This window comes from Sphaerodactylus townsendi, linkage group LG03, assembly GCF_021028975.2.
Source record: "Sphaerodactylus townsendi isolate TG3544 linkage group LG03, MPM_Stown_v2.3, whole genome shotgun sequence".
Taxonomy (NCBI): domain Eukaryota; kingdom Metazoa; phylum Chordata; class Lepidosauria; order Squamata; family Sphaerodactylidae; genus Sphaerodactylus; species Sphaerodactylus townsendi.
In genome coordinates this window covers 58,367,755-58,378,629 of record NC_059427.1, presented here as the reverse complement: position 1 = coordinate 58,378,629, position 10,875 = coordinate 58,367,755, and positions in this window count along the sequence as shown.

The following is a 10,875-nucleotide window of genomic DNA, read 5'->3' as shown; positions in this document are numbered from 1 at the left end:
AGTAACAGTGATCTTTGAGCTGGTCTTGAATAATGTAAGTGTAAAACACTGTACATATATCCTATTGCATTTAGTGAAGCCTATTTCTTTATTCTGTCTGTCTGTCGTGTATTCTATTCTGTCTGCCGTGCCCTTTCCCCACCCGCCCGTTCACCCACAACTCGGTCAATGAGGCAGACATTATTTCTTGATTTATTTGATGGTATTTATCTGCCACCTCTCAATTCCGTCTCCTAGCGAGTGAAGATTCCCATCCGAGCCCCTCCGCCTCTCCCGTTACGCCCCAGATAGCTCACTCTATCCGTGTGGGGCGAGCACTTAAGGCGGCGCCTCTGGCCAGCAATATACCGTTCTGATCGATTTCAGTGGGGCCCCGGCGGCGGGTCTGTGGTTCTTAGCACCGCGGTGGAGCGTAAGAGGAAACGGCGCAATTCGCGCGGTCTGTAGACTCGGGCGGGGGCGGGGGCGGGGGCGGGGGTGGGGGTGGGGGGGGCGCAAACTCGCCCAGGAAAGGCTGGGGGCCATCCAAGCTCGCTAGGCATCTCCGCCTGTTGCGACGAGGTTATTTGTACGGCTTTGATAGCAGCCGGAGAGATCCTTGGGGAGCCTCCCGAAAAACTTCGCTCACGCCCCAAACGACTCCCGGATCCAGCAGTCAGAATTGGGCCCTCCGCACAGTCGGTGCCGTCTCTTTCGTGCTGTGACGATTTTGTCATCCAGCAGAACTTAAGAGCCAAAGGTTTAGTCGAGCAGTTGGCTCGGGTCCTTGTTTGTCTTTTTTTAAAAGTTCCTTTCTCTGTTTCAAATATATTTCTTTGCCTCTCGCAAGTAACATCTTCTATTGTCCTTTTCGTTGACACGTGTGGATGCATCGTTTCGCATGACACAGGTCTTTTCATGAACCCGAGAGATCTGTAGCTGTATCATAAACAGCAGCAAGGGGAGGAGGGGGAGAGACAAATGCCATCTTTTAGCAACTTTTCTGTGGTTAAAAGGTCTCCACCCTAGTATATTATTTTCTTTGCTTGCTTCATGTACACCTGGCCTTTCTCCCCAACCAGAATCCATTCGTTTCTCCTCCGTTTGAATCCCCCACCAACCCTGCCCAGGTGAGTGTGTGTGACTGGCTCAGGGTCACTCAGAGGGCTTCCATGGCAGAACAGGGGTTCCAACGTGCGTCTCCCAGATCTTAACTCCTGTAACTGTGCAGACCTGTGCGGAGTTACTGCAAGATAAACTAATCGAAATCAGTGAGTTTAGGATGGAGTAATCGGGCACAGAGCTACTTTGCTAATCTCGGATCCTTTAGCGTTGGAAAGGAAGAAATCTGTCGTGTGTTAAACAGAAAATCCTATCAAATTAAGGTCGTGATTCTGCCAGAGTTCTGAATGGCGAAGGCTGCGCAATCCTGTGCACTGATCTCAGATAATATCCCATTAAACTCAGTAGGGCTTACTTCCAAGTAAACACTTATTGGATTGAGCACCGTGTACTCTTGGCCTCAGAGGCTGCGCGTTAAACACGTCCGTAATTTATTCCGGCTGAGTTCTGAAATATGCTTGGTGAAAGCCAGGTATGGACTGTTTTGATCTTATAAGGCCGAGAACACTTTCCTTAGAGTAACCCCTACTGGATAAAATGGGACTTACTTCTGAGTAGACCTGCTGGGAGGCGCTCTCTAAAGTGTGCTGAAGTTTATGGAAGTTTGCTTGCGCGTGGGATGGGACTGAGATGTTACAAAATTCCGGGAGGCGGCGAGAACAGCTGCCCTAACAGCAGTTTAAAACTCCGGGTCTTCGTCTGGGATTTGCAGCTCAGAGTGTGGCTGTTTAAATACTTTATCTGAATTTTATTTATGGTTCGTAGATAGATACTGACGAACCAAATCAGGGAAAAAATAGAGAAGTTGAGGTCTGGTCAAGGCAAAATGGAAAAATTCTGTGGGGAAGGACAATCTGGAAAGTCTCCCCCATCCCTCCAAATCTCTGTCTGGAGAAGCCTCTAGAAGGCTGGCTCCGATTTCTCCACCCCTTGTCCGTTTCCACTGAAACTCTCAAGATTCCACCCCTTTGGATCATAATTAGACCTCATCAAACCATATTTTTTTTCACACTCTTTGCCCCGGTTTGGTTAATTTACAAAGTCTTGTTTTTCTGCTCATCCGGGGAGTCCCGCAAAGATGTGGGTGGTCCGTTTTGTATGCTCCACGGAGGGCGGGGAGGGGGTGGCGCAGCTCACGCGCGGGTAGCCAAAGCGGTTTTCTGAGGCCAGCCTTTCAGGACTGTCGGTATCCCCTACCAGGAAAAAAGGAGCTGGGTTTCTGGCGCAGAACAAGGCTAATCCAGCCTCCGGTATAGTTGCCAACCTGGTGCCTTCCAGCGGGGGCTGTAGGTGAGCCCCCCTTACTTTAGAGAGATACGAAAGGAGGCCCCTCTCACACATACGCCTTTCGGAAGAAGAGAGAGGGTTTCACACAACGTCGGGACTCAATGGCGGTCTATGAAAGACTGCCATTCTAAATGGCGCCCCTCCCACCTAAAGCCCCCTGAAATCAATGCACAGGGTCTGGCTACACGATAGCCCTGTTCACGTGTCGCAGTGAACTGGTCCCTCCCGCATGTACTTGCCTACTTCTATTCCTCACACCACCCACACACACACTTTCTCTTTACCAAGGAAACAGGGCATCAGTACCTAGATAAAAGTGGTCTTTAAATCACACGTACATGCCCTGAATGTAACTTGAGAAAGCATCCTAAAGAAAAAAACCAAGTGTACGCTACATATGGAGTATACTTTCTTTCCCTGTAACCTGGGGATAGAGCTAGAGTCACTGTCCAGCAGCTGTACGGCTTTAACATGTACGCACCCTGACCCTAAATAATGTCCCCCCTGGAACCAACCTCAGTCAAAATGGATTCGATGCTTTCTTGGGATTTAACTTGTCTTGGGAGGGAGGTTATTGAAATGAATGATTTAGCCCCATTCCATGAGAGAAATAAGTCTCATTTGATCCAACGATTCACGGGCAGGCAGCCCCATCCGTGCTAAATAAGCCCCACTGTGTCCAAATATTCATTTATTTTCAAATACTCCTCCCCTCCCTCGAAAGGCCTAATGCATTCACTGGGGTTGAATCCAAATTAATGTGCTTAATTTACAGCCTTACTTCGAAATTTAGTACTGGGGTGCTAAGCTCTGACTAGATTCGTGGGCTTCATTTGGGACTAGATCGGCCTAAACCCCAGAAAGATTGAAAGTTAATGAAGTGGTTCCCGAAACTCAAAATACACGTTTCAAGAAGCGGTGGGTTTAACAGTGCTTTTCAAATATCTCTGAATGCAAAAGGGTTTACTCCCAAGTAAGTGTACATAGGTTTGCAATCTAATTAATTAAACTGGATTGAAGGGATTTTTAAAAACAAACTCGTACCCAACCCTCTGGCCCTGTTTTCCCCAGGTTTCTTTGGAACGAATAGTTCTCGTTGACTTGAGTGGGACGGGACTACTCAGTTCAGAAATCAATACTTTGTTCCAGAGACCTCAGTTAAGCCAAAACTGCTCCAGTACGCCTTTACTGGGACGAAACCCGCTGCGGCCGACCACATCTGAGCTCTCCAGAATTAGGATCGGGAGAGAATTCGACTTTAATGGCAAAGCGCCGATTATAAATGTGATAAAGGGGACAATTAGGCTGCATATCTTCGAAGGTGAAGACTGGGAAACAAAGCGAGTGAAATGTAAAAACAGGAGCCAGAATTCACAAACAGGGAACTGCTCGCAAAGCACATACACATCCCAGCATCGCCAACGAATGCAGGCTTCTCAGTACCATGTGAAACTCGAAAGGCCTTGTGACTTTTTAGTTGTTGTGCTGTTTCTGCAGACCAAGATGGCTGCTGCCTGCGGTTTTTTTTTTTTTTTTTGCTTTGAGGAGCATGGTTACAAATCTGATCCGCTAAGAAGTGCAATACCAGTGCAATCCCGTACAGTTACTCTAGCCTGGAACCATCGAAATCAATGGTTTAAATTGGAGTAATTTTGTATAGGATTCTACTGGAAACGGGGAATGCGAGCAATACAAAAGGGTAGCAAATGAGTGGCATTCCCCCTTTTGTATTGCTTGCGTGGCGCAAAATCCGGGCAGCGGACGGTCCTTATTTAATACAAATTAGCTATTCTTAATGGTACTTGCACAGGGTCTTTACCCCTAATACCTTTAATATGGCTGGAGTAGGAAAGAGGCAAGGTTCGGGGTGGTGCTGGAAAGTTTAGATTCGTTGTAGTGTTTGGCAGAAAGGAATCGGAGCTATACTTTTGATTTAACTGACGTGAATTAGAAAGGAAACTGTTTAGTTGCTTGTGGCCTCCACATGTTATTATTTTTTTTTCTGCGGTGCGGGGTGGAATAAGGGAAAGGGCCAAGGGCCAAGGCGGCGCCTTTTGTGCCCACGATTCGGTAGAGGGCAGCTCCATGCTGTGTAGAAAGCGGACGCGGACGCCTCTCTGCAAAGTAGACGACGCTTCCCCCCCTGCTCCCCGCAGCTCTAATCTTCAAGAAAGGATCCGATGCGTTTCTCGAAGGTCTGAAGCGGCACGAAATGGGGCACAGCTGCCCCCCCTGGCCGTAGGCCCCTCCGTGTTAATCCGAGAGCTTTCGGGATTGTCCAGCCAAGTTCAAGCGAGGCTCGGGTTTTTAAAGCCAGTCCAGGGGAGATGTTGGCAACGCCGCCGCCTGCCAACAGATTCCCAAAGGGGCAGCTTTGGACGCTCCCAGCGGAACCCTTTGCTGACTGTCCTGCTGGGCTGGCGCTGGGCTTAGACGGGGGCAGCTGTTGGACTTCACTTAGACTTCACTTAGATCAGGGGTCCCCAAACTTTTTAAACAGGGGGCCAGTACACTGTCCCTCAGACTGTTGGAGGGCCAGACTAAAAAAAACTATGAACAAATTCCTATGCACAAATGATTGTAAAATGTTTGAGTTCACCTTTCAGCCTTTCTGTCATGGTCTATTTTTAGAACAGTAACCAAAGTATGTTAAGTACAGGGTGGGCTCCAAATATTGTTGGGGAGGCTGTGGAATACCTTCCCCTGTAAAAAAAAGCAGAACTTTCCCAATGAAGCATTCCATCTAACCCAGGATTAGGTATCTTCCTGGGTTCTTCCTCCCTAGCAGCCAGTGAGCGATTCACCAGCCTGGCTGATGCCAATGAAAGTGAGGTGGAACAGAAAGCCTGAGAGCAAGCAGCGTCTGAGCAGCAAGAGGGAAGGGCGGAGCAGGAGTTGCCATGTGTAAAGTTTCCAACTCTGGGTCAGAAAATTCATGGAGATTTGGGGGTGCCATCATGTAATTGCAATCAACAGCCCTTGGGGCCAGTTCCTCCTCTCCCTCGAGCCCCCACTGCACATGAATGGACCCATCACTGCCATGCCTGGCGGGCCGGATAAATGCCTTCAGGGGGCCACATTTACTTAGACGGTGGGGTCAGCTGTTGGACTTCACTTTAGTCTGGCCTCGGCTGTCCCTGATAACGCGCGATTACCATAGGATAGATCTGATCCATTTTTAATCACTATGTGGAGCGAGGTCTGGACTCTTGCATTTTGCACTGGATTCGAAGAAAACGCCGCTCAGGTCTGGTTGACTGGTTCTCTCCACTCTTATTTAAACCGAAGGGAAGTGTCACGTTTCCAGAGGCTGGATGGTTCAGAGGTGGAGCCCTCCTTGTTTCAAAGCTCCAACTACAGTCGCTCGCGTTTTGAAAAAGTCATCTTTATGCCCGAATTCCATGATGGTGGCCATGAAAAGCAGCTTCGTCCCTTTCCGATGGCAGCAAAGTAGGCTTCGCGCCAAAGACTGCTCGACCTAGCCGAGGGAGCTGTTTTGAGAGCCAAAATCGAAACTCTCCAGATGATTTTAAGCAGGCGCAAGAGCCCCGCCTTCTGGGCACCTATGGAATCAAGCCTTGAGAACTATGAGGCAGCACCTGCCCTAACCTGTCGGATGGCCCAGGCTCGCCCGATATCCTTAGGTTTCGGAAGCTAAGCACGGTGACCCTGCCAGGGTCTGCTGAGTACTTGGGTGGGAGACCACCAAAGAATACCGAGGTTGTTATGCAGGCAATAGCAAACCACCTCTGTTAGTCTCTTGCCTTGAAAACCCATAAAGGGGGCACTACAAGTCAGCTGTGACTGAGGAGGGGGGCTGCGTTGTTTGGACCTCCCCAAGAAGCCAGCACTGCAGCGTTTGTGGGGCTGACCAATGTTGCACAGTAATTCAAAGATCCAGGGACCCAAAGATACCGGTGTGGGCGTCTGTCCTTTCTTCCCTTCAACTTGTCTTCCCCTTTGCAGCGCCAGGAGCGAAGGTGCGCCACGTTTCCCGTGGCATCAAGCCCTGACTGTAGCTGGCAAGGCTGCCCTGCTTGACAACTGCCAACTTCGCTTTGCCACGATGCAGTTTCCCAAGGGCTCGGGTTGCATCCCGACAGTGCCTTACCTGGGAATAAGGCAGACTGACCATGACGGCGTGTCCCCCGGAGAGACTGCTTAGGATCGGTCTTTTAGCACGAATTCTTCAAAGCTCTGGAATTTAAGTGTCAATCTGACCCACCCCCTCTTTTCACTGGTCCTAAAGGGACAAGGATCCCCCAGTGGCATCCCTGCAACTTCCTTGCAAATTGTGCCTGCGTCACAAGGCAGACTTAAATGGTAGGTTGCTGACCTGCAAGCACAGCTGGCGTTTGCTTTTCAATGAAGCATATTCTGCTTCGAGGGCAGATTATCCAGGGCCCCTTCTGCACACGCAAAATAATGCGTTTTCAAACCACTTTCACAACTGTTTGCAAGTGGATTTTGCTCTTCCTCACAGCTTCAAAGAGCACTGAAAGCAGTTTGAAAGTGCATCATTCTGCATGTCCGGAATGAGCCCAGGTTTTGCAGCCTGGGGGCGGGGAAGAGCTCTGCAGAAGAGGGAGGAATTCTCTCATCCAGAGGGGGGGGGGGGTTTCCGTTGTTCCACGTGTCCCCAACACCTTCCCCCAACACCCCCCCCAACCCAAATCTCACAAATGGTTGTAGGGGGGTGGGTGAAAAAAGAGGGTGTTCAGCGCAAGAAGAAGGGGGGGGGAATAGCTTGGTGACTCACCAAAGCTTCTATTAAAATAAATGTTAGTCTTCGAGGTGCCAACCCAGATCCGTTATTATGTTGGCTGGAGAAAAACCAACTTCGACTCTCTTCAGAAGGAATGTGGCTGTCTCCAACTCCAAAGGCATCTTAAAGGCAAAGTGTGCCTGTGTGTGTGTGTGTGTGTGTGTGTGTGTGTGTGTGAGAGAGAGAGAGAGAGAGAGAGAGAGAGAGAGAGAGCCCTATGTCAAATTAAAGAGGATCAGGCAATGATCTCTCTTGTCTAAGGACCCCTTCCGTACATGCAGAATAATTCACATTCAATCCACTTTCACAGTTGTTTGCAAGTGGATTTTGCTATTCCACACAGTAAAAATCCAGTTTCAAAGTGCACTGAAAGTGGATTGGAAGTGCATTATTCTACATGTGTGGAAAGGGCCTAAGAGAACACCAACAGTAGAACAGGGACTGGAAAGAAATGGATCCCCCACCCATCTCTTTCAGACCCCGGGTCTATCCGCACATGCAGAATAATGCACTTTCAATGCACTTTCACAATTGTTTCACCAGCCCACGCCTGGAGACAGGGCTCTGCCAGCCCCTGCCTGGAGCTTTGGACATGTAATGGGGGGGTTTGAATGCGGGAACCCCCCTTACCTACTTCCTTGACCAAATGCACAAAAGACACAATGTAAGCCCTCACTTTTTAAACATTTTCCAGAAAATCTACTAGAAATGCCCTTCATTGCATTTTGTGCTTAAATTTCTTTGTGCCCCAATTTGTGTTAAAGTCTGATTATTTTTTTATGCTGGGGAGAAAGTGGATGGGAAGCATTTATAGCAGTAATGAGTGTTCTTATTTGGAGAATGCATTCACCTGTGAAACTCAGTTGAATGCCTGGCCAGCTGGTCGAGGTATTGTCAAGAATGGAAGTTCAATAAAGATCTTCCTAGGGTAGTGGTGCGAACCTTTGGCACTCAGATGTTACTCCAGATAAAGCAGGACTACATATTCTCCTATCAGCCCCTCGCCAGCATGGCCCAATTGGCCATCCGCTGGAAGGGGCTGATGAAACCGGAATCTAGATAACAAGAGTTCGCCAAAGGTTCGCCACCACGGTCCTAGGGGATGTGTGACTTCCCGGTTCTAAGGCAGTTTACTTGGAAGAAAATGCTACTAATTTGTATTATGAAGTCAGATCTTCAGTACAAAGTGTGCTTCAGTGACAGGCCCCAAATACCACAGAAGTTTCCATAATTCTCATCACAATAGAGGTGTCTGCACCATTGAGCTTGTATTAGGTTGCAGTATCCCACAGAGCAAACCAGTCCCTCTCCTGCTAAACAACCTGGAGGACTTTGGAAAATAGGGCAGGTTTTGCAGTAACTTTAATATTGCAGAACTGAGAAGCAGTTTTCTTTTCTTTTTCTTGTGACCCCACAAATGACCCCACAAATGTGAACACAGACAAAATGTGCATCCCCAGGAAAACAACACTTGTGCGGTTCAAAAATTCAAGTATTTTGTATCACTGCTGTCTGATTCACCATTCTGAGTATTTGTACCCACAATATAAAGACTTCTAAATTTCTTTTTTGTTTCTACTATTTTTCCTTGTCACCCAAAGGGATTTCTGTAATCAATAAAACATGAAGTGTTGTCAAGTTGCAGCCAACCCTCTGGAGTTTTCAAGGCAAGAGATGAAACTGAGGTGGTTTGTCACTGCTTTCCTCTGCAGAGTCTTCCTTGGTGATTAACCATTTGGCTTAGCTTACAATATCTGACAAGATCAAGCTGTACTGTACCATTCAAACAGTTTCAGAGGGTGGTCATGTTGACCTGCAGTAAAACACTTAGATTTGAGTCCAGGAACATCTCAGAGACCAAAAACAGCCCCCTTCCGCACAGGCAGAATAATGCACTTTCAATCCACTTTCAATACACGTTGCACCTGGATTTTACTGTGCGGAATAGCAAAATCCACTTTTAAGCAATTGTGGGCGTTTTCCCACTTACCTTAAGCCGCGCGCTACTCTCCTCAAGTAGTGCGGGGTCCCCCAGCACTCCCCACTACAGGGGCGGTGATAACGCAGCCGCCCCGACGCTGCCGCTATTGTGCCCCCCTCAGCGTATGTAATTCCTGGGGCCTTTTGATGACCCCGCGCAGAGCATGGCGTCGTGGGGAAGCCTGGGCGTGCGCCAGAAATGGCGCGTGCTGGGAGTTGCGTGCAGCAACCTTTGGACCAAGGTAAGTGGGGAAACTCCCTGTGACAGTGGATTGAAAGTGCATTATTTTGCCTGTGTGGAAGGGACCAGAGTTTTAGGGTATGAGGCACCCAGAATCAAAGCTTCTTTTGTCATGCTTGATAAAAGTAGCTTTGACTCTTCAAAGTACATACTTTGAAACTCTATTTGGTCTCTGAAGTGCTACTGGCCTTTAATCTACCCATTCTATTATACCAGGGGTATGGCCATGCTGACAGAGGCTGATGGGAATTGTAGTTCCTGAACATCTGGAGAGCCGCAGGTTCCCTACCCCTGTATTATACCTTTCCACACCCTTAAAGCAGTCCAGTACAATCCATTAAAAATAAAAAATATATCACAACTTAAAAAAAATCACTTGCCACCTATAAATGTACTGAATCCCTCAAGTTCTGCTTTGCACTTTTGTTTAAATAATGAAAATTTTGGATCCTACTGTTCCATCCAGTTACTAGCTCTGGAGTCACTTCAGTCCTCTTTCTGCCTGGCTATGGAACAGCACTGATGGACCTCACTGCCTATGATCTCCAGAGACAGCTGGATCAAGGTGGGTCAGTGCTGCTATTACTTGATTTGACAGCAGCATTTGACATGGTTGACCACAATCTACTGGCCCACCATCTTGCTGAGGTTGGTATATCTGGAATAACCTTGCAGTGGTTAGTCTAATTTCTCCAAGGTCAAAGAGTAGCACAAGGAGAGAGAATATAATAGCAACACACTTTAATGAGCAGAGCCCCTCAGGGGGAAACCTTTCCCCAATATTATTAACATCTCCATGTGCCCGTTCATCCAGCAAGTTTGGAGTTTCAGGCTGAGTTGCTATCAATATGCTGCTAACACTAAGCTATACTTTTTAATGGATGGCCAGCCAGCCAGATACTGCCCTGATTACATTGAGTAGTCGTCTGGAGGCAGGGTGAAGTGGCTGAGACAAAGTTGACTGAAACTCAATCCATTTGAAATGCTGTCCTGTGACTGGGCTGGAGAGACCTGGGATTGGGGTGCCAGCTTCCCATTCTTGATGATGCACAGTTGACACCAACACCATCTATCAAGAATCTGGAGGGAGGTGACTCTTGATGCCTCCTTATCAATGGAGACACATGTCACCAATATGATCAGGATGACATTTCTCCACCTTTTCCAAATCCAGCAAGTAGCTCCCTGCTATCTTGCGCTGCTGTGATCCACCTCTAGGTCAGACTACTACTATAACTCACTTTATGTAGGGTTACCCTTGAGACTTCTCTGGAAACTCCAACTGATCCAGAATGCAATGGTCCAGGTTGTTATGGGGGCTCCATGGTGAGCACACATTCAACCCGTGCTCTGCCAACTGCACTGACTGGATCGAGTACCAAATCAGGTTCAGGTTCAAGGTTCTGGTGTTGACCTTTAAAGACCTTAACAATCTGGGATCATATCTGTGGGACACCCCCTCTCCTGATATTCCCCCCCCCCCAAGAGTGCTTTGCTCATT